This window comes from Dipodomys merriami, unplaced genomic scaffold (genome assembly GCF_024711535.1).
Source record: "Dipodomys merriami isolate MVZ:Mamm:240054 unplaced genomic scaffold, mDipMer1.0.p SCAF_20, whole genome shotgun sequence".
Lineage (NCBI taxonomy): Eukaryota > Metazoa > Chordata > Mammalia > Rodentia > Heteromyidae > Dipodomys > Dipodomys merriami.
In genome coordinates this window covers 29206693-29230355 of record NW_027203382.1, presented here as the reverse complement: position 1 = coordinate 29230355, position 23663 = coordinate 29206693, and the positions used below count along the sequence as shown (strand labels likewise).

Below are 23663 nucleotides of genomic sequence, written 5' to 3'. Positions count from 1 at the left end.
TCACCAAAAATTATGTTTCACAAAGAGGGAATTGTTCCAAGTAAAGATAAAGCAGACTTCCTTAGCTATCAATATCAATTCCCTCTAAAATACTTTTGAGACTACTTGGGCTTTCCAAGCACAAACTAAAATTGGTTTGCCAGAGTTCTGCTAAGCCTCATCACACAAATAAAAAGTTTGCAAAAAACATTTTGTTTCATGCTAACAGATCATTAACAGTGTGGTTCTCACTAACAACCAATATCTACCAAACCAACCTCACCTAGCTACACTTTCCTTAACAGCTCACTATAAACACAACTGTTCTTTTCTTGCCACTACATTTGGCCTATGCAGCACAAAGAGTTATATTGGAGTTCAGGTACCCAGGAAGTAATTCTTAACAGCAAAAACTTAACAGTATGTGAGCAAGTCAAATAACCAAGCCCAAGCCCCACAGGTGGGACCATGTTTGCCCTCTCCTGAAAGAAGGATCACCATTAGTTGTTCACCTGGAAGCCAGAGCACAAAACCAGAAAGAACAGCTGTTCTTACGGAACTATCAAAACTTTACTATACTGCCTTGGGACTTTTGGTGCTGTGGTGCACCTCACAAGCAGCGACATAAGCCGATTCTGGGAATAAGTCGTCACGATACTCCGCTAAAAATCTCAGAAAGAGATCCAAGTGCTTCAGTAAAGCCTTCAGATTCTTCTCTGCAAGGGACATCTTTCCAAGTATTTCTGGCAGTTTTACAAACAATCTCAGCAAATGTTGTGCTCCATAAATGTAAGAGGGTGGAGGTGGCTGGTCAACTGGGGGGTAATTGTCTGGCACAAGCTTCCACGAGAGGACCTTGTTTATTTCGGTGGTTCTTTTTCCTTCAAGACCAGCCAACAGGGCAATCCCTTCCATACTAGGAGTCGGAGGAACGGGAGCAGATGACCCGCTGTGCACAGGTATCTTCTTCTCCAAGTGCAGGAACAATCTGGGCATTCCCGGGGACGGGTCCTGTTGGCGGCGCCTCAGCTGAGGCGATGCGCTGTTCTGGGATCGCCCGTCCAAACTGGTGGTGTGGCGCGTGGAACGCCTCAGAGGCCGAGAGGACGACGACTCGGCCTCGGCTCTGCGCCTCTTGGGGGTGGCCGACTCACTGCCGGTTGGCTGACTCTCCGTGGACTGTGGCGGGAAGGGATTCAGCAAAGGCGGGCTGGGAGAGGGTTCCCCTGGGCAATGAGTATTTGTACCACTCTCTTTAATGGGAAGGAAGAAATCGGACAAAGTCGTCCTTCGATACTGGGCTTGTTCGTAGGGGTAGAGCAAAACCAAGGGGAGCATGGCATCGAAGGTTATTCTCAATCCGTCCACCATCTCCTTACAAAGGTCAATGTTCTTTTCCACGGGGATGTCGGGCGCACCGTCGAGGGCCGGCCCCACGGCGTGATGGTGGCGAGGCCGGTCGCTGGTGGCAGAGGCCATGTTGATAGCAAAATGCTTCACGTAAGATTCCAAGATGGTGAGGACGTTGGTGTGACAGGGAAGGCGGACCAACCGCTTCCTGCGGTTGACGCAGTAGCAGTCGTCCTCCAGCTGCTTCTTCAGCACCTCGGGGATGTCCAGCGCCACGGTCCGGTCTTCCATCGTCTCGGGGACGCCCGGCTCCCTTCTGGGCTTCAGGGCCACTTTCTCTACTTACTTCTGCGCCCGGAAGGAACTGCTTATTGGATTTTCATCATTTTCATCTTCCTCGTCGTGAGCGGCCCTGGTCCAGGCCCAGTCAGCCCCGGGGGGCCCGCAGGAAGGCTGCTTCCCGCTTCCGGGGCTTCCGGGCTTCCGAGCAGGCCAGCTTCCGCTTTCCTGGGCCTATTTACGCTCTGGTTCATGACTTCCACCCGTACCGCAATCGCAGCAACCCATCTATCCCGGCTTCTGTGTCGGCTAGGAAAACGCACCTGGTATTCTGGGATCTTTCCTTTTCGTCTTCCCCAGCAGAAATAGGCCCAAATGCCCGAGAGCGAACTACGGCGCTGCGGCCACTGCCTCTAACTACCCCCTGCCTAGCTTTACAACAGCGCATGCGCTACGCGATGCAGCCGGAAGCGGAAGTCAAGGTTGGTTTGTAACGCCCACAGAGGGCCCGAGGTGGTCTTGACAGAGTTAGAACCGAAACCTCCATGTAAGGCCCAAGAGTTACAGCTCTAATCAAAACACAGAAGCAACTGAGAAACTATGACCACTGGCTAATGGAAGAGACTAGATCCATTTTCTGTCCTGGTTTATGTTCTGAGTCTTTAGTATGGAGAGAAGTATTTCCTGAATGCTTTAACTAAGAAACATACAAAACGGACCTCTTCTGGGACCCCGTTTGAGGTGAACACAGAATTAAAAGACTCATACAGTTTCCATCCCGCTGAACATAGGCACCGAATTCAAAACCGTAAAACACTTGACAAAACTCTCCATCACCAAAAAATAGAGGGAGGGAAAGGGAGGAGGTAAGCGACAGAATCCTGGCACTCGTGGGATTTCATTTTAGTAATAACATGTTGCATGATCACAAAGAAAAATATAAGCGCTGTGTGTGGTAGTACATACCTCTAATCCCAGAACCCAGGAAGAAGAGGCAGGAAGATTGTGAACTGAAGATGAGTACTGGCTACACTGCTAAATTCCAAAGGCCTGTTAAGTAGTCACCAGTAGCAAGTCTATCCCACCTCTAATCCATCCTGGATGTTGATGCCAGGTTAAAATCTTCAATACTCAAAGTCACTATTACGCTTCTGATCAACATTAGTCCTCAGGCTAGGTACTGGAGATTCACACCTGTAATCCTAGATACTCAAGAGGCTGAATTCTGAATGTATCTAGGTTCAAAGCCAGGTGGGGCAGAAAAGTCCATGAAACTCTTATCTCCAAATTAAACACCAAAAAGCCAGAAGCAGAACTATGGATCAAATGGTGAGTGTTAGCCTTGAGAAAGAAAAAGAAAAGAATAGACCTCAGTCTCTGAAACCTTTCATATCAAACACAAGTACTTCACTGGGCATCTAAAGCTTTCCTCAGTGTTGTTTTCCTTGCACATAAACCATTGGTCAATGGTTTTCCACACTTAATCAAGATTCTCCATGCATTTAGCATTTAGGCTCTCCTAATTCCATCTACTCTCAATCCAATCATTTCTATGCATTTCTCCCTGACTACTCCAACACTGTTGTATGTGACCAAGAGTTTGAATCCTGACTCAGTCCTCCAATGGCTGTATGATTTGAGACTCCCTCACTTGTTCACAGATGAGATCCAGTGGCCAAAAAAACCAAAGTAGTACTGATACTCAGCAGGTACTCAATAAATTCCATTGGCTTTCTACACTACATCTTCCCAATGACCTCTCGGATACCTTTTATTTATCCTGTAATCTAATCAGAAATTACATCAGCACTGTTCACTAAATATTCCTTATGTTTATCTCTTCAGCTAAATTATTCCTCTAGCATCCTCTGCTATGCTCCATTCCTATCAAAATTTAATTAGGAAACTAATAATGATGATCATATTCTTTGATTAGAACTAGAAGACATGAGTGACTTATGAAAACACTGATATTCATTCAATAATATTTGGGCATCTGTTAGACACCAGGACACTCTGTGCTAGACATTATATACTTGCATAAGAAAAACAAAAATCCAGAGGGGGGGGAGTGTAGTTGTGGAGGTGGAAGGGAAGGGAGGGTAGGAGAAAAACAAAGGAGGAGGCAACAATGCTTGATAAGAAATGTACTCATTACCTTGCTCATGTAACTGTAACCCCTCTGTACAGTATTTTCACAATAAAAAAACTTATTTAAAAAAAGAAAATGTGGTGTATATATATACAACGGAATTCTATGCTTCCATCAGAAAGAATGACATTGCCCCATTTGTTAGGAAATGGAAAGACTTGGAAAAAATCATATTAAGTGAAGTAAGCCAGGCCCAAAGAAACATAGGTCCCATGGTTTCTCTTATTTGTAATAACTATGTCTGGGACAAGTAGAAAAGGTCAAAAGCTATGTACATATAACCAGATAAGATGAAGTTAAATGAAATGAACCCCAAGATAGGGACACAGTGGTTTTTTTCTTGCTTGCTATTATTTCTAACTTATAAGATACCATGTGATTTTTTTGTTACTTTGTATGTTCCTCCTCCATGGTATAACCCCTGTTTTCACTGTATTTGATGTTGGTATAATTTGGGGAGGGGAAGGGGAAAAAATGTTTAAATAGGGATACAGGTTGACCCATTGTAACAATGAGATGTACAAGACACTACGTTGAAAAACGAACTTTACTTTAGGCAGGGGAGTGCAGTTGTAGAGATGAGAGGGAAGGGAGGGTAGGGGAAAAACAAAGGAGGAGGCAACAATGCTTGATAAGAAATGTACTATTACCTTGCTCCTGTAACTGTAACCCCTCTGTACAGTATTTTCACAATTAAAACAAAAACATAGGGGCTGGGAAGGTGGCTCAGTGGTAGAGCGCTTGTCTTGCATGCATGAGGCCCTGGGTTCGATTCCTCAGCACCACAAAAGCAAAAAAGAAAAAACCCGGAAGTGGCGCTGTGGCTCAAGTGGTAGAGTGCTAACGTTGAGCTGAAGAGCTGAGGGACAGCACCCAGGCCCAGAGTTCAGGCCCCATGACCGGACCCAAAAAATAAAAATAAAAATAAAATTAAAATTTAAAAACATAAAAAACAAAAACAAAAATCCTAGCCTTTCTGAAGTTTCACATTCATTTGTAGATAATAAACAGCATCTAAAAAGCAAGTTTTAGAGCACACTAGACAGTGATATGCAGTGTTTGGTAAATGAGGTGAATCAAAAAGAATGACTGGTATGGGTAGATGCAATTTTAAATACATTGGTCAGAGAAGGTCCATAGTAGAAAGTTCTGATATAGGCAGGTGAGAGCCCTGAGAAGGAGGAAGCCAAGTGTGGGAAGGCCTAGCACAAAAGGAAGACAGGGGTGATGTGAGCATATGGATGGAACAACAACGAAACGAATACTGCTAGAGCTGAGTGAACGAGGAAAGCTATAAAAAATGAGAACTACGATGGAAAAGCTGGTCACATAAAGCCTGTAGGCCACTGTCAGGATGGTGATTTTTCTTCTGCATGAAGACAATACATCTGAAGGTTGTGAGGTAAAAAATACCATTTCTGATGCTATCAGGATCATTCTAACTCCTATGACACAGGCAAACTAGAAGGGACCAAGGACAAAAGCAGAGGTCTTACTGAATGTCACTGTGATAATCCAGCCAAACAAGAATAACTAAACCTAGGGATAAGGGAAGGAAGTGATGAGAGGTAATCAGACACTGGATATATTCTGAAGGCAAAGCCAATAAGATGTCCTGAAAAACTGGAAGTAGCAGATGAGAGGACAAAGAAAGGCAGCTTTTCCCCAAGCTTGACGTGTTGAGAAAAAGATGAAAGTGCCACTGGCAGAGGTGGGGGTAGTATGGTTGGTAGAGATTTGGTGAAGGAAGCCAGCCATTCAGATACAGATGCAGTCAGCCTGAGATGTCCGCATGTGGATAGTAAGCATATAGATACTACACACACAAATCTGAGCTTTATCCTGCCCACCGAGCCCGTTTGCTACTCTACTCTTTTATGAAAGCACTAGTGAGAAATTAAAGAGAGGAAGCAAAGAAGAGGGAGTGGAGAGGCTGTGCCTGCCCTTGAGGTGGCTGAAAAACAAGAGTGGAAAAAGAAGGCCACACATCACAGAGCCTGAAACAGAACAGCAGCTGCCATCTTCCCTGCTAACCCTTGGAAAAGCATGCACAGCCAAACGAGATGGAGACATCTAAAACCTGGTTTTCAGAAGCAAAACATGCTGCCATGGAACAAGACACCACACAGCCATCCTGTGAGAAAACTTCGAATGATCCCCCTCCCACAATTCAGTTCTCCAGGTAGAATTTTGCCTAAAGAGCTATTTTCCTTTGGAAATCATGATTGTTTTCCAAAGAACAAAATAAGTTTGGATTTCCTAATGGCCAAAGAAGAGGACCAGATGAGGAACTGGGCAGCGCGAGCTAGCCCTGGCTCCCTATCCACAAGTCAGTCCTGATATGCCTCCAGACTTTAGTCTTTCTCTCTCTCATCATGTAAATCCAGCCACAGGGAAAAATATTTTCCACTGCCTACACACAGGGCTTTCTTGAGAGTTAGTGAATTAATGTGTGTGAAGCACTATGGGCTACTCAAATGAAGGGACAATGAAACTCTATTTGTCAGTTTCTGAGGTCTGAACAGAGCAATGTTAACTATTTTCCTACAAGCTCCATGGAAGCCAGCTTGGTGCAAGAGCCTATATAATCCCAGATAGCCTGCAAGGCTGGAACAGGAAGATAGTGAGCTCCAAGCCAGGCTGGGCAACTTAGGGAAGCCTTGTCTCCAAATAAAATTTAAAATAGCTGGGTGTAGCTCAGAAGTAGAGCACTTGCCAAACATGTGTAAGTCATTGAGTTCAATCCCCAGCACTGCAAAAGGTGGGGGAAGACACTGAAAAATTAGGCTAATATATCTGAAGTTGTCTGTATAGGTCTTTATAAACAAAAGGAGATGGCATGGAAAAGCTCTTTGTCAAGTACAGCTATGATGTGAAGATTTTTTTAATGGTCTCTTAAGATAAAAATACTATATTAGACTGAAAAATCATTTTTTAAGAACCAGACAAGAAACTGTCACTCTAGAAAGGCTCATAACAGGGACAAAGTATGTTGACCTAAGAACTATTGTTAAGCCAAATTCCTAGCTGTTGTAAAAGCTACAAGCATGACAAAACACTGGGAGAAAATACAGACTTTTGTTCGAGTCATAAAATCAAGCACCATTATACAAGTCAGCTATGAAAAGAGCTTTGTTGGAGGCATTTTCCTTATTTTCTCAGTGCTGTCCAACTCAATTCAAATGGTGACAATTACCATCAGAGAGAATGGGCCACTGTACAGGTTCTGTGCATAGTTCACGCAGATGGATTTCCCTAACAGGATTTCACATCAGTATTCAAAGGAACTTTCACTTTGTTTAATTCCTGGCTCAATATGTGCCAAAGACCATAATGAACATATAATCTGGAGGCAAATCTTGCCCTTATGAAGCAAGGGTGTGATCAGATTACTGTGAGTGGCAGGTTTTCACATACCTCAACTTTTCATTGCAAGAAACAAAACTAGAGGTGGCTAGAAAATTATCAAATACACAAAGGGGAGAAACTAAGCCCATGCTCAAAAGGACACCACACTTTTTAGCCTGAATGTGAACCATAGATGTTAGTAAGTTCATTCTGACAGCATTTGACCCAGTGGGCCAACGCTAGGTTTCCCTGTTTTAAAGGGAAGGATGGGGAGGGGGGAAGGGAGGGAGTGTACAGAGGGTGGAGTAAGGGGAACAGCTGTGACCAGAAATGTCAGCAAGGGCCCACTCCACCCCTTGCATGCTGTGCCAACAATTTAAGTCTCCATCCTGAAGAAATTTCAGTCTAGATCCCCTGAATCACAAGAGATCAAAATTCTGCTTCTCCTACTTAGCTTTTCAAATTGACTAATATTCATTCTAGCACACACTACCTCCAGAAGATATATTAGGCTAAGACACATGCTTTAGTAAACTCGTTGCCAAACAGCTTCATGCTGGATTCACAGCATCTCCAGTTAACACCATCACATTCCTGAGCAAAGCAGGACACAGAGGTAACTGTAGTTCATCCAAGTGCCAGGTTGTGGAAATAACCTAGCCAAGAGGGTCACATACGCTTGATTGGCTCCAAGTTCTGCTTCTCACTAGGTATGTGACTCTGTAAGACAATAAACTTCTTTGGGACTCAATTTCCTAATCTGTAAGGTGGGACTACAGAACCCAATAGTTACAAAATTGTTAAAGCATCTAGTATATATTTACTAGATGCTGATAACATCCTTTACTCCCCAATTCCACTGACAATGGACAACTCGCCCCTTACATCCTGAAGTACTACCATAAAACCAATGGCTCTGGAATGAGGTATGGCCCTGAAAAGTCACTCAGTCACTAGGGAGCTCAGTTTCTCCATCTATAAAATGAGGATAATGATCATTTGCCTACTCCTACACAAGGGGAGGATTATGTGAGATTCATAAAGTCTTTGAAAGACTCTAGATACATAAAATCTTATTACCAAGTATTTGTGTATTTATGAATGACCTTTTTGAAAAGATATTTCTGACACTACCTTTGAATTTCCAGTTCAACCACTTTCCTTGTGTCCCTCGTAAACCTACAAAGACTCTTTATTGCTTGTTATGCCTCTCAAATTGTTTGTCTTCCAACCTCCTTTTCAAAGCCCCACCCTACCTAGCTACCTAATGTTATTTCCTCTTCTGCCTCAAATATTCAGACTTTCCAGATATCCTGAGCTCTGCTCATACTTGTGCTCCTGCTTGGCATGCCTCTGCCTCATGTATATATTGATGCAAATTCTTCAAGGAGCCCTCCCTGATTACCTCAGCAATAAGGATTCTCTCTCAATTTAGGAGTTCTGAACTCCTAGCCAGAGTGATACTTCAGATGAGACTAAATTCTCTTATTTCCTCCCTACTGCTGTTGCTCTTCAACTAGATACTGAACTACTTAACCTGAAAGATCACATAATTGTTTATAAATCAACATAGAGTTGGAGAACGTGGCCTACGGGACCTAGTTCTCTTTGCCACTGCAAATCTTGTATCCTCAACTCACCTCTCAAACTTTTATAAACGTACTTACATACAAATGATGCCAAAGAGATCCAAGATGAGTAAGGCAAATTCTCAAGCCCACAGGATAGGAGAAAAATAATGAAGAGTGGGAAACTGGGACAAGGTGGTGGTAGCATCAGATTCTAACTCAGACTTAAAACATATGATTGTATTTTCTCTTGAAAGAATTTAACAATAAATTCAAACAAAGATGGCAATTCACAAGTGATGTGATGAGAAAAATGTTGTAAATAACCTAAAAGCATCACACTGATATCATGGCAATTTTTGTAGTCAGTGAAAATGATGGTCTTTGAAAGGTATCTAATGGCCTCAAAACCACTAATAGCCAGTTTGCTGTGCACCAAGCCCTCTATGTGAACACTTCACAGCTGGACAGCACCAAGAGAAACTTGGGGGAGACCCTTGACACCCCCATAATCTCTCAGCCTCTCCCAGAATCAATCTAACACAATGTATTCGATTTCAAGACAAGACCTCTCCTTTTAGTGCAAGTTCTGCTTTTTCATGCAATCTATAAAGTCTGCATTTGCCTTTAACTATAAGAACTATTCTGTACAACATTTCATAATATGTTAACATTTTAAGGATGAGAAAACAGACTGAGGTAAAAGTCACTGCTAAAGCCTGGTTCAGCTGAGAATTAAATCCAAGTCCATCTCCCTCCAAAACTGGTTTCCTAGATCATACCGCCAAGAGCACCTTCCAGCTCCTTTCTCTTTGTGCCAATCAAACATAAACAAGGCAGAACTGAACTCATGAAATCTTACCCGCTTCAACCTCTAGTTTAACTCTCCTCAACAGCTTGGAACTAATTGTCCTATTTATGTGTCATGGTATTTTTGTTTCTCTGAATGGTAGAGTTTCAGATTCTCTACTGTGGAAGTCCTTCAAGTACTAACTATCAAGATATGTCGTGGCTAGAAACTTGGGTTTAACTGATAGAACACTTATCCAGCAAGCACAAGGCCCTAAGTTCAAAACCCCATTACTGAAAAAAACAAGTTCCTGTTTTGACACATTTATACAGGTGTGTGTGTGTGTGTGTGTGTGTGTGTGTGTGTGTGTGTGTGTGTGTGTGTATCATGTAAGATATGTCAGAAACTCATGGATATACGCCATTTCCATCATTGGAATACATCCCTGGGGTTATGAATGGGCAAGATCCCACTTGTAGGCAGATTATTTACAAATCTAAAACAAGTCCACACATCCTCAAGAGAACCACTGAACTCATACATTGACCCCAGAGCTGTGCTATGTATAATGCTCAGCCATGTTACACAGTAGAACTGGGTTCTCATTTACAATTCCAACTACACTTCCTCCTAGTACAACCCTGATGGTGGCATGTTGTACACACTATTCCCTCTCCCTACACACCCAGGGCCATGGACAAGAACCTCCAATTCAACTGAGAAACAGGGCCTAAATTTGAGCCTCAGCAGAATGGGAAGAGGATCTCTTAAAGTCCAGTATCAAGAAGCTGTCTCCACTTCCCCTCACTGCAGAAGGGTCCAGGCACATTCCTCAGCTCCCTGTCCTGCCACCCCCACCCACCCCTCACCGTATCAGCTCATCTCTTCTTTCACTCCTTCAGCAGCTAAGGAGCAGTTTTTCCTGCTAACTTCTCCTTCTCCCTTACATTATTCTTCAAGCAAACACAAACTACCTTCTGGTGTTTTTCCAGGCACCTTTTTCTGCTGGTAACAAGTAGAAATATTTGACAAAAATAACAAGAATCGGTCACAATGTTTTTAAAGGTCACACTGAAACAGTGTAACTAAATAAAATTAATTCAGAACCCAAGAACAAGTTCAAGTAGGTGCCTTATGTTATTTTACTACTTAGGAACATGTCCTCGGGCAAATAATGTCTCCGAACTTCTAGTTTATAGTTTTTATATCTCTGAGCTCCATAAAACAATACAGTTGAACTACCTTATAATTATAGCTTCTTAAAGAGGACACCTCTTCTAATATTTAGAATGTACTTTTCTGACATTTTTGGATTCCTTCTTTCCAAAGTCCCATTCAAACCCTCCTTAACTCTATTCTAGATCAGATGCTCTGGGATCCTTTCCCTAATCCCTCCCCAACCTATCCCAAATCTATCACTATCAAATATATAGCTACATAAGTGGTATTCCAAAGGCAGGACAATATAGTGGTTAAAAGCTCAATATTTACACTGACATGAATGTCAATCCAGTTTAGCCATTCATATGCTTGTGACCCTAGACAAGCCACTTAGCCTAAGCCTTTGTTACATCATATATACAGTAGGAATGATAATAATGCCTATTTCATAGGAGTGGTAGAGACAAATGAGTAACACACATAATGTGTATTGAGCCCTTAGCAAGTTTCTGGCACAAGCACCCATTATTATAGTAATAGTAATGGCAATTGTTACTACTACAGATAGTATTTTTGTGAAGTATGCCACAACCTAATTGAAATGATACTGGTTCCAAGATTCACTTGTGGGAAGAAAAGAAGAAACAAGAAATGAAGGAGGCTGTTGGCACAAAGTGTGAGGTGAAGGTGCCATCCTGGGCATTTGCCCTGCCTCTTATTCCTTTAACTACTACTGCCCATTCTAGAAAGAAATGGGTCATGATAACTCTGAGCCCAGCTCAGAGTAACTATTACTGTGGCCACCTGTGAGGGATGTTAAGGCAGGCACCGTGAGAAATTAGAACTGAAACTTCTAGAATTTAACTTGCTTACGGATCATTCAACTCTCAATTTAATGAGAAGCTGTATTCCTATTGCATTGAATTCCAGGAACCACTGATAAGTTTCACTCACTTGTTGACTTCTGGTCATTCTGTTTCATGTACAAAATAGTGTCCATCCATGATGCAACAGATTCATAATAATACTTCCTGGAAATGGCATCTGTCCATAAACACTAAAAGGAACTCAGTGTAAGAGTCTAATGCTAGCAGTTCAATCCTATTCTTTCCTAAAATAGGAGAATTGTCCACAGGAGTAAAATTCAAAACTTGAAGGAAAATACAAAATTTCTGGTCACTGCACATCTTATTTTCCAAAACATTATTTGGTTTAGCCAGAAAACCTGCCATTATATTAAAATGTGAATGACAAAAACTCATTGAGCTGGGCACCAGTGACTCATGCCTGTAATCCTAGCTACACAGGAGGGTGAGATCTGAGGATCATGTTCAAAGCCAGGCACAGCAGCAAAGTCCGTGAGACTCTTAATCGCCAATTAACCACCAGAAAACTGGAAGTGGTGCTGTGGCTCAAATGGTAGAATGCTCACTTTGACCCAAAGAGCTGAGGGAAAGCGCCCAGGCCCAGAGTTCAAGCCCCATGACCTACCCCCCCCCAAAAAAAAAATCCTTGGCAAGTTTGCCAAGTAGAGTCAATGTAAATCCATCCCTCTAAGAGCAATATTATGCCTTCATGACTTTTGGTATATAAGAAAGAGGGAATCGCAAAGGGCTCTACTGTTTATTCCTTTCATCAAATTCTAGGATAAGTTCTAAGTGAAAAGTCAAATGTCTGCTTAGTTTACATATTGATAGTAAATATAATTCATTTTTTTCTCTTTTTATTGTAAAAATACTGTACAGAGAAGTTACAATTATATGGGTAACATAATGAGTACATTTCTTATCAAGCATTGTAGCCTCCTCCTTTGTTTCCCCTTCCCATCCCTTCCCATCCTCCCCACCCTCCCCACCCCCCCACGAAAGTTGTAAAGTTTGTTTTTGACATAACGACTTGTACATCTCATTGTTGCAACGGGTCCACCTGTATCCCTATTTAAACGGTTTTCCCCTTCCCCTCCACAAAATATAATTCATTTTTGTGCTGGTATTTGAACTTGAACTCAGGTCCTCATACTCTCGGCCTTTTTATTCATGGATGGTGCCTTACCACTTGGGCCATTGCTCCACTTCTAGTTTTTGCTGGCTAGTTGGTAATAAGAGTCTTGAGGAATTGTCTGTCCAGGCTGGCTTTGGGCTTCATTCCTTAGATCTCAGCCTCCTGAGTAGCTACTACTATAGGTGTGAACTACTAGCACTCAGAAAATTTAGAACTTTCTTTGTGTTAGGTGCAATTCTAATTAATTGGAAAGTACTAATTTCTTTTGTATTACACACTTTAAGTTAGAATTACTATTATCCCATTTTTAGCTGAATAAACTAAATGATTAGAATTCTAACAACTTGTAGAGACAATTATTTCATATCACCTTCCTAAAAGATTATTTTTTCTAACAAGTTTAATGAAGTGTTCCACATTATTGAATGTTTTCATGTTTAAAAATTAATCTGATATTTAATTAGCATATCTTACTGTAAGACATTAAATATGCTTTTTTATATTTAAAAAAGAGGAAATCATAGCATTTGCTTAAGGATAATAAAAATGGTTGAGCAATTTCATGAAATCATTCAATTATGGCATTTATTTATTCATCTAACATTTATGAGATAATTAAAAGAGGCCAAATACTAGACAAAGGTTTGGAGAAAAGGTGAGTTAATTTTTCCCCTTAAGATGCTCCAACAATGAAAATGGCAGACTAAAACAGGTAATTATTGGTATTGTCACGGGCAATACCAAGTAGTTTGGGTAAATTGGATAGGTGGGAGCAGCGAGTGGTTGAAAAGAGACAGTGGCTACTAGTTTACCATTGATAGGTTTCACCTTTATTTTAGTGGCAGAGTCCTTCCACTTTAGCTGGGCTATGGCACACCAGCTAAAGCTTTGCTCTCCAGAATGGTAGCCACTAGTTGTATGTGACTATTTATATTTGAAATGTGGATAGTCTTACATGTTTAAATAACAATAGTTTAGATCCATTGGAGTAAATATACTGGATTAATTTCAAATTATCATATTTTACTTTCTAATATTAATATTTGAAATTTTTAGGTTACAAGGTTTGGGGAGGCTTTGTTTTGAACAGTCTTGCTCCATTACCCAGGATGGTTTCAAACTCCTAGGCTCAAGTGATCTTCCCATCTCAGCCTCCTGAGTAGTTGAAATACAAACATCTACTTCCAGGCCTGGCTTGCTTGCTTGCTTTATGTTATTTGCTTATTTCTTTATCTTTGGCGCTAGTACTAGAGTTTGAACTCAGAGTCTTGCACTCTCACTAGTTGTTCTTTTTGGTTTTGATTGGTTTTTTTTCCTCAAGATTGGTGCTCTACCACTTGATCACACCTCCACTTCTGGTTTTTTGCTGGTTAATTGAAAATAAGAGTCTCTCTGATTTGTATGCCCGGGTTGGCTTTGAACCATAATCCTCAGATCTCAGACTCCTGTATAGTTTGGATCCCAGGAGTGAGCCATTCCCACCTGGCTTAACAATTTTTAGATTGCATACACAGCTCATATTATATTTGGATAAGCCTTTGCTAAGTTCAAGTATGAAGATTCACACAGTCTTCCCTGATGTTAGGTGTGAGATTATGATGATTTATGGCAAATGAGATATGAATAGGAGAATATACAGTGTCTGAGTTGGGCTCTTCAAAGAAAAGGATATGCTCTCCTAATTCCCTCTTCTTACTGGCTAGATGCCATATGCAACTAAGCCAATGAGGCAAGCCAGTGCCCTAGGGGTGGTGGAGCAATATGTCCCCCAAGTAACCTCAAGAGTGTGCCACCTCCTCTCCAGACACCTATTGACTTAAAGTCTTACATAAGACTGTCCTGTGTCTTATTTAAGCCTCTATTTAGATCTTTTTTAATATAAGCTAACCTAAATTCTAGTTAATATAGGAGGGTTTGAACATGTCTTAAGAGCAGGAGTCAGCTAGAAAAGCAGAGTGGTATATTGATCCTAAGGACTGAACCAAGAAGATAGCTTGGTTCAGAAGAGACAGCAGAGTAAGCGTAGTAAAGTAAGGATCATTGGCCATGTACAGCAAGCTCTCAAGTGAGGACATAAACCAGGAGACAGGGAGCAGGAGGCATGGGAAGATGAGGCTGAGAGACAGGCCAGATCCTGGAAAGCCTTGAAAAGGAGGGATGAACTTTCATCACACTGGGATGCAGAGCTAGTACACAGCCTACCCAAAATAGGGAAAAGCAATTCTGGTTTCCAAGGGACCATATTGGTGCCAGTGTAGGGTTTGCAACAAGAGCAGTAGTGGAGAGGATGTGGCAGAATCAAAGCTTATTCAAAAGGTGAAGTACTGTAGAGGGAGGAAAAAAGAAAAAGTAGACTTTCAAGGATCTCACTAAGAGAAAAGTAGGCACCACTAAGGCACACTTCTCTAAGGAGAGGCAGGGGAAGTGATAGGCTCAGTTTTAGATGTTAAGTCTGAGATGTTTGTGCCAAATCTTGTCATGAATAATTACCCCTTATTTAGTGTTTTAAAACCCAAGCTAGGGGAAGGTACACACCAGAAGATGAGGAGGAAAAGAAAGGAAAAGTTCATCCAGCCTGATCTGAAACTCTCTAGGGGGTGAATAGAAATGCACATGAGAAATATCTTAAAACTTGTTAGCCAGGAGGCAATGGGTCACACCTGTAATCCTCTCTAATCTTGGTTTCTCAAGAGGCTAAGATTTGAGGATTGTGATTCAATCAAAGCCAGCAGAAAAAAAAAAATCATGAGACTATTACCTCCAATTAAACCCTACAAAGTTGAAAATAGAGCTGTGGTTCAAGCAGTAGAGCAAAAAAGCTTAGGGACAGTAGTACCCAGGTCCTGAGTTCATGCCCTAGGACCAGCACACACACACAAAAATATTGTTTTGGTCACACACAATTATCACTGTTAATAAACTTTAAATCTGAAACAAAGATACAGATGGTGTCAAAACAGGTTGTAGGTGTCCTGAGAAACAGAAGCTGGTCAGGTCTTTCAAGAATGAAGGACTGAAGACAAAAAGGAAAGGTGAGCAGAGGACAGAAAGGCAGGTGTACTGTAGGGAGGGAGTTCCCTGGAGAACTATTTGGCAGGAGGCCAGGTGAGAGAGAGATAGAGGAGCCCAGACCCCTAAGAGCCATAGGAAATGACGACTATGAAGAGCTACAGAAAGACTCAAGTAGGAAATTGGCACAGTGAGGTTTCAATTTTAAAAATCTCACACTGAGCAGACAGGAATATGGATGGAATAAGGGGAAGGTGGGGACTGCAGACAGGTAGAGGGGAACTTGGATACAGGGACTGTAGTTAGAAAGATAATATAGCAGCCTGGAGAAATAGCAAAGCCTAAACCATTAGAAACACCATAGGACTCCAGAAAGAAATCCACTGAAATTAACTTAGGGTCTGTTCGTTCAAATACTTACCCAGAACCTAGGTTCTCACTACCATTGTACATAATACACAATGGGGGAGACACAAATGATTTATAGTGGTCCCAGCAAGCATGCCTAGTGTACCTGCTACCTGCATAAGCAAGCCACTCAATACCCACTCTTCAAACAACAGAAGTTTTCTTTTTAATAATAGTCTTCAGGCGAAATACATAAAAGGCCAAAAAAGAAATGTAGTGAAAACTTTTTTGAATTCCATAGATAGATAGATAAAAATCATGCCAGAAAAAATAATAAAGCCAATGTAAAGAAATGTCTTCCAAAGCTACAACAAAATCACTGAATTCTACCAGTTACATGACAGTTTATTTTTTCTTTCATCGTTTAGTTTTAAATACACTAAACTATATTTCAACTTGAAAGATATGATTTAAATTCAGTAAAACATTTCAAGTTTTAAATTTTGCACTAGGAATAAAAATATGTAAACAGTTCTGATTCATTTTGTCATTTTACATTTTAAATCCAAAGACTTCTAGTGGAGTTGGACACCAGTGTCTCACACCTGTAGTCCTAACTACTCAGGAAGCTGAGCCTAGAGGATCACAGTACAAGGCCTGCCAGGACAAAAGTTCCTTAGATTCACTACCCAAAATAACTAGCAAAAATAAAAAAGGGGGGGGGGGAGGGAGGGGAAGGAGAAGGATTGGGATTGGGGGGAAGGGGGGAGGCTGGGAAGGGATGTGAAGGGTAAACAAAGGAGGAGGCTGCAATGCTTGGTAAGAAATGTACGCATTATCCTGCCCATGTAATTGTAACTCCTCTGTACAGTATGTTCACAAATAAAATAAAATTAAATTCAAAAAAATAAATTAATTAATTAAATAAATAAAATAAAAAAAGGGGTAGAGGTGTGGTTCAAGTGGTGACTGTCAGCCTAGCAAACAAAAGGCCAACTTCAAATCCTAGTACCACCAAAACCAAAACGACCCCCCAAACAACAACAACCTCATACAGCTCACACAGAACAGCAAACAAAGCAAATAAAGCTTTGTTTCTGGTTATTACCATCACTATGCTATCACTGTGTGTCAAACCTGTTATTTGACTGCACTATTAAATAGTACTACCAAAATCACACCCACACAAAGCACACTCATGCTGGTGCACTTGAGTCATGCCAAATCTTTGGGAATCTGTTCTCTGAACAAATGTATACATGGACAGGGCCCATGTATGACTGGGAGCTGTTGGACTGAAATCCCATGTTGAATACAATGTATATTACTTTCACATTCACAAAGACATTTATGTGATTGCTGCAAATGTTCACAGCCTATACCAGGAGAAGATTGCTGGTGAATTATGGGAAGTAATCTTGCAAAATTGTCTCTAAATGATTTTTCACATGTTTTTAAATTCTCTGCAGAAAATGTCCACCCTGCTGTCTGTAGTCTGGACTGGGGGATAGCGGGGAGACAGGAGGAGCATGCTAGTGTCCCTTGGGATGCCACTGGAAACTGGAAACTGAGTTAGTGCAGAAAGAAATGGAACCAGGAGGTTGCTTTATTCTTTACTGCTGTTTGTGTTTTCTTTACCTTTTGTAAATGGGGAACAGACAGGGTGGGACAAAGAGTGAATAAATGCAACAGTGATGTTCATTAGATACTGCTGAAAATGAACTATACAAATTGTGGGTGGGGATCTGAGGGAAAAACTGGGAGAGAGCAAGGGAAGGGATAACACTGTCCAAAAAGAAGTGTACTCTTAACCTTACTTATGTAACTGTAATCCCTCTGTACATTGCCTTTATAATAATAATAATAAATATACACAAAATTACTCACATTTAATCCTTAAAAAGGAAAGAAAAAAAATAGTGCAGAGTGAAACAAAAGCAGACAGGGTTAATGCCTGGAAATAACCAAATGAGAAACCCACCTGGAGTACCAAACTCAGCACATTTGAAATACAACCAGGCTCCTGGAATGTATTAAACCTAGTAGGAACTCAAGTATTGAGGACTTTTCAACCCCAGGTTTGAAGAACTAGAAGAGAAGAATGGTTTAGGGGTGGTAGAACTGTTTGTTTCTTAATAGAAGAGGGGGCAAAGATTGGCAACCATGTAAATGCATACATCCCACCCATAGATGAAAGAAGAACTGACTCCAATGGTCTTCATTGGTAACTTTCTTTTCCTGAGAGGGGATTTGTGGTCTAATGAAACCTTCCATGAGTGCTCTTTTTCAAACTGGTCTTACACTCTAAACCGCGGAAGAACAGAAGAATTGTGTCTTTGTGACTGTGACCACAAAACAGGGACTCCAGCCACTCATTAACCCCCCTCTCTTACATAGCAAGCCTCTTTGAGATGAACTCTCCCTAACTTGAACTGGCTCCACATTTTTCTTCCACATTACTAAATGCAGAAGTGTTAAATTAACAAAGAGACTTAGGAACTGGCACAGTACCAGCTGATCACATACTCTACTACATACAAACTGATGGTAGTAGTAAATCTATGCCATAAACAACTTTCTGTAAATACAGCTATAGTTTGGTGTTTTGTATTAATATGCATCATTGACGCTTTCTAAAGTGTTTCCACCTATAACTTCATTCGAACAACAAATTATTCAGTCTTATCTAAAGGCTTGGTGCTAGCCATTCCATAGATCGGAAAAACAATATTGCAAAACACTCATTTAAAATTACATTAGCCAGGTTCTAATGGCTCATGTCTGTAATCCTAGCCACTCAAGAGGTGAGATCTGAGGATTGCAGTTTAAAGCCAGCCGGGGCAGGAAAGTCCATGAGACTTGTCTGTACTTAATCACCAAAACAGCCAGAAGTGGAACTGTGGCTCAAATGGTAGAGTACTAGCCTTGAAAAAAAGCAGCTCAGGGACAGCTCCCAGGCACTGAGTTCAAGCCCCAGAAATGGCATAAATAAATAAATAAATAACGTTACACTAGCTTCCTTGTAGCTCCAGTTTAGAGACTCTAAATGAATCCAACATTTTAAAATTATAAAAGTGACCCATTCAGACACAAATGTTTTCTTCACCAAATTGTACAGAATTCCTCATGTGACTGAATTATCAAGGATAAATCCTGCCTGGCACTGGTGGCTCACGCCTGTATCCTAGCTTCTCAGGCTGAGATCTAAGTATTGCAGTTCAAAGCCAGCCCGGGCAGAAAAGTCCCTGTGACTCTTATCTCCAATTACCCACCCGAAAACCAGAAATGGTGCTATGGTCCAAGTGGTACAACACTAGCCATAAGTGCAAAAGAGCAGGGACAGTACCCAAGCCCTGAGTTTAAGCCATATGACCAAAAAAAAATCTTTAGCTGATTGATTTATATGGAGAGTAATTTCTTTAAAAAAAAAAAAGTATAGGCCAAGTGTAAGGGTACATGCATTTAATTCCTGCACTAAGGAAGAAGAGGCGGCAGGATGGAGAGAAATTTCAAAGTCAACCTGTGTTATACTGCAAGCTCTCATCTCACAAAACTGAACAAAACCACACAGATGACCTTTATACCTGTACTGGATGAAATATTTTTAGTGCCATAAATATCAAAGCCCTGCCAAATACATAAGGCATACCTAGAAAGACTGTTAAATTTTCTTAGGGGCTTTTCGTGCCAAGCATGCATTTGTGTGCTGCTCATAAGAGTCACAGAAGATGACAGATGAGCAAACGAAAGATAAAGCTACTGTAACTTACATGTTTGTGGCTATGTAACTGTCTAATCCCAGCAAGAGAAATGCAGAGAAGAGACTAGAACCCAATTTGAACAAGGAGCCTGGAACTAGAAGTGTCCATCCCCAGCCAAGCTCATCCCCCTCTCTTCTTATCTCCAATCATGTAAGATTTTACTAATGCTACTATTTCCTAGATGGCTCCTTCATGTTAACAATATTCTTGTTTAATCTTTTATTTCCATTACAAATATAATAATGCAAGTCCAATACCAGTAGCTCACATCTGTAATTCTAGCTACTCAGGAGACTGAGACCTGAGGATCAGGTTCAAAGATAGCCTAGGCAGAAAAGTCTATGACTCTTATCTCCAGTTAACCATGAAGAAAACAGAAGTGGAGGTGCGGCTCAAGTGGTAGAGTGCCAGCCTTAATGAAAACAACCAAGTAAAAAAGCACTAGGGGGCTGGGAAGGTGGCTCAATGGTAGAGCACTTGCCTTGCATGAATGAGGCCCTAGGTTCAATTCCTCAGCACCACATAAGCAAAAAGTAAAAAGCCAAAGTGGCGCTGTGGCTCAAGTGGTAGAGTGCTAGCCTTGAACTGAAGAGCTGAGGGACAGCGCCCAGGCCCAGAATTCAGGCCCCACGACCAGACCCCCCCCAAAAAAAGCACTAGGCCCTGAGTTTAAGCCTCAATTTGTGTACAAAAATAAATAAATACATCACATTATCTGACCTTTTCTGCTTTACTCAGACATATTGCAAATAAGGGAAACCATGGGACCTATGTTTCTTTGGGCCTGGCTTACTTCACTTAATATAATTTTTTCCAAGCCTTTCCATTTCCTAACAAATGGGGCAATGTCATTCTTTCTGATGGAGGCACAGAATTCCATTGTGTATATATACCACATTTTCTTGATCCATTCATCTACTGAGGAGCATCTGGGTTGCTTCCATATCTTAGCTATGGTAAATAATGCTGCAATAAACATAGTTGTGCTGGTAGCTTTAGTGTGATCTTGTTTGTGAACATTTAGGTAAATGTCCAAAAGTGGGATTGCTGGGTCATAGGGGAGCTCTATGTGAAGTCTTTTCAGGAACCTCCATACTGCCTTCCAAAGTGGTTGAACAAGTTTACACTCCCACCAACAATGAAGTAAGGTTCCCTTCTGTCCACATCCCCTCCAGCATCTGTTGTTGTTAGAGTTCTTGATTATAGCCATTCTAACTGGGGTGAGGTGGTATCTCAATGCTGTTTTGATTTGCATTTCTTTTATGGCTAGGGAGGTTGAGCATTTCTTCATGTGACTATTGGCCATCCTTCTTTCTTCTTCAGAGAAGTTTCTCTTCAAGTCTTTAACCCTTAGATATGTATTTAAATGTTTTTTTTCTTTCATGTATGTGTTTCTAACGCATTTATAAGATTATTTCTTTGTTGCTTTGTATGTCCCTCCCACACAGTATAACCCCTGCTTTCACTATATTTGATGTCGGTATAATTTGTGGAAGAGATGGGGAAAACAAGTCGTTTAAGGATACAGGTGGACCCGTTGCAACTATGAGAAGTTGTCATGTCGAAAACAAACCTTACAACTTTGGATGGGGGGGGGGGGTGCGGGGGGAGGCTGGGAAGAGATGTGAAGGGTAAACAAAGGAGGAGGCTGCAATGCTTGATAAGAAATGTATTCATTATCTTGCCCATGTAATTGTAACCCCTCTGTACAGTATGTACACAAAAAATAAAAATAAAAATTTATAAAAATAAATAAATAAATATAATACAATAAACAGTCAGTGGTACTTACTAGACACTATGGGGAACTTATGGATGGAGACAGGAGGGGAAAAACTGGGTGAGGGAAGGGGTGACATGGTTCAAAAAGAAATGTCCTCATTACCTGACATATAATATCACCTCTATAATAACAATAAAAAAAATAGTCACTCAACTTACTGTTGATATTTATTAAACTATTCATTGATTTGGTAACACAAAGTATTTTTCCTTTGTTTTCTTTTTTTTTTTCAGCACTGGGGTTTGAACTCAGGGCCTCATGTTTAGTAGGAAACAGTTCTACTATTTGAGCCACACACCAACTCCATATTATTTTTAGGTTGGGAATGAAAGTACACACTTAATCCTAGCACCTAGGAGGCTGAGGAAGAAGATTGTGAGTTCAAAGACAGCCTGGGCTGTCCCTGTCCCTGACTAAAAAAAATAAAATAAAATAAAATAGTATTTTACACATCTGATCGTCCCTAATTAAGAGAAAGGGTACAAATGGGGAAATGTTAATATAGAAAGCCAGTTCTGGAGGATTGTTTAAAATGTATACCTGTGTGAGCACTAAGATTGTCTCTAAATGCAAAATGTCAACTCCAGTAAGCATGCCTTTCTAAAATCTACTTCCAGCTCTCAGTGTCCCATGGGATGCTCTATAAAGTCATAAGACTTTAATTCTGAACTCATGTAAGGTTCAATTTACTATACAATACCACATTACAAAGAAAAAAGACTTCTTCGGTCACTGTTCTCCCAAAGAAATTATCTACTATATACTTGTACTTCAAATGTAGTAATTCTATATTCAATAAAGAAATATAAGTAATATAAACCAAAAACTTACCCTACCAAGTATGGAAAATGGTAAATCACCAGACTGAAATCACATATAAAAAATAAATCAGGGCTGGGAAGGTGGCTCAGTGGTAGAGCACTTGCCTTGCATGCCTGAGGCCCTGGGTTCAATTCCTCAGCACCACATAAGCAAAAAGAAAAAAGCCGGAAGTGGCGCTGTGGCTCAAGTGGTAGAGTGCTAGCCTTGAGCTGAAGAGCTGAGGGACAGCGCCCAGGCCCAGAGTTCAGGCTCCACAACTGGACCCAAAAAAAAAAAAATCAAACTATAAAAGGCTACAGTTGATAATTACAAAATCAATGGAATTTACAAAGTGTTTTACAATGGTAAAAGTTATATAAATTTACAAATACACACACATTTTCTTAGACAGAAATATACTGATCTAAATGACTAAAGGCAAACATACAAATAAATGTTCTCAACAGCAACCGTTACTGAACTAATTACAAATATCTCTTTATCCACATCTATGATTTAGATTTTAAAAGTGGTTTCCAAATTATTTCATTTCAAGGTTGTAAGGTCCGCTCCTGGATGGCGAGCAGACTCCACCCTCCTCGCAGCAAAGTCTCCACCCAGTACCTGCGTTACCTAGGCAACTGGGACACCTGGAAGAGGTCACATCTGCATCCACTGAGGTCACATCTGAATTTGATGTGGCCACACCTTTCCCCGCCCATACCCTACATAAGGCCTAGCCCAGGCCCAGACGCTCTCTTGCTCTTGCTGCTCTCTTCTTGCTCTCTCTGTTCTATTCTAGCTCTCTCTCTGTTCTTTTCTTGCTCTCTCTCTTTCCCAGCCACGTGGAGTGCCAACCTTGCCTGGTCCCAGCAGGTCTACCCCTTACCTGAATACCACGTGAGTGCTACTGTTCTTACCCCTCTCTCTGCTCTTTTCTGACTCTTTTCTCTCTCTTTCCTCTCTTCCCAGCTCTCTCTCATTCCCAGGCCTTTCCCAGCCACGTGGAGTGCCAACCTTGCCTGGTCCCAGCAGGTCTACTGAATAAACCTACCCCTTACCTGAATACCACGTGCGTGCTGGTGCTGTTCTTACTCGGTTACCTCTTTTTAAAAACCTAACAAAGGTAGCTCATTCACATTGTAAAAATAATTAATATGTATACATAAATAAATCTAGATACATAGGTCCATGGATAGAAAGATGATAGATACATAGATACAGAGATAGATACATAGATGCATATAGATTATAGATACATAGATCTAGAAAGACATACACAGGTAAATGGGTAACACATACATAAATACATATAAATACATATAGATACATA

The 23663-nt window shown here is 41.0% G+C and overlaps 1 protein-coding gene and 1 pseudogene across 3 annotated transcripts in view; both read right to left on the bottom strand.

The window, feature by feature from the left end:
• The window catches only part of Arhgef28 (Rho guanine nucleotide exchange factor 28), a 274202-nt gene that overhangs the window by 231810 nt on the left and 18729 nt on the right, over window positions 1-23663 (bottom strand). The window lies entirely within an intron of this gene.
• Window positions 553-2010, bottom strand: LOC138832847 (MSL complex subunit 3 pseudogene; annotated as a pseudogene).